This window comes from Pygoscelis adeliae, unplaced genomic scaffold, assembly GCF_000699105.1.
Source record: "Pygoscelis adeliae isolate BGI_AS28 unplaced genomic scaffold, ASM69910v1 Scaffold13, whole genome shotgun sequence".
NCBI lineage: Eukaryota > Metazoa > Chordata > Aves > Sphenisciformes > Spheniscidae > Pygoscelis > Pygoscelis adeliae.
Genome location: NW_008824499.1, coordinates 3,400,541 through 3,401,516, shown reverse-complemented (window position 1 = coordinate 3,401,516; position 976 = coordinate 3,400,541). Strand labels below are relative to the sequence as shown.

The 976-nt window shown below is 60.9% G+C and overlaps 1 protein-coding gene across 1 annotated transcript in view; it reads left to right on the top strand.

Annotated features, from left to right (window-relative positions):
- The first annotated feature begins 457 nt into the window (after positions 1-457).
- The window catches only part of RASL12 (RAS-like, family 12), a 4,086-nt gene continuing 3,567 nt past the window's right edge, over positions 458-976 (top strand). Inside the window, exon 1 of the mRNA XM_009321461.1 lies at positions 458-546. The gene's annotated coding sequence lies outside the window, so the exon portion shown is untranslated. The remainder of the gene's footprint in view (positions 547-976) is intronic.

Genomic DNA, 976 nt, shown 5'->3' with positions numbered 1-976 from the left:
TCCCCAGAAAATCTCAATTTAGGGAAGAAGGTGAAAGCTTCGCGCTTGTGTTACTGTCATTGATCCTTATGGGTACCTGGCTTAATATACCACGTTTAGCTCTGATTGCTTTTAAGCATCCTTGACCTGTGTCCAAAGGGGGTCTGGGGGTCAGGGGTCCCCAGAGGGGCTCTGCTTCCCACAGGGGAGCGATCCCCATCCTCTCCATCCTCCCATCCTCCTTATCCCTGGGGCTTGCAGGGACTTCCACACTCCCAGACTATTTTGGGAGGGTTTAAAAATATCCTCCCTGCATTAATGGGCAATCATCCCAACGGCGCAGCAGCCCCACATGGCCACGGAGCCGCCTTTGCCCCCCAGCCCTGGGTATGGTCTCCCATAGAAACCCCTCGGGGCCAGCCAAGGGGCCGTATCCTGCGGTCCTGGGTGCTGAGCCCCATCCCAAATGGCTGCGATTGCCATGACAACACTGACTTCAGCCTCTGCCACCTACTCGGGCTCCAAGCCCACTGGGTGCTGGCTGATGGCTCGGTGCGGGCAGCAGCGGTGAGTACTCTCCGTGCTCCCCTTTCCTCCCTTGGGATCGCGTCTTTTGGGTGGAAAAAGGGTTTTTTTTTATCCCTGAAAAGTCTCTGCCAGCAGCAGGTGTGTGTACTTAAATGGGCTGGGCAAGCGGTCGATAGGAGGGTGGCTGTGCTGGCAGCATCGCTCCCAGGTGCTGCTCCTGCCTGAGGGAGGTGTAATGAGTGCACCGGCCTCAGCCAGGGGAGTGGGACCGGGTTTTTGCTTGCTGGGGGCTCGACGAAGTGCCGGGGACATGGTGAGGTGGCCGCCAAGCACAGGCACGATGGGTTTCGGGGCCGGAGGTCCCTGCCCGAAGCCCCAGGAGCTTGGGGGGCCGGCGTCTACCCTGCTCCGGGGACCGTCCTCGGGGCGGCCGGGGCAGCATGTCCAGCCCGGCGCCGGCGCGGCAGCT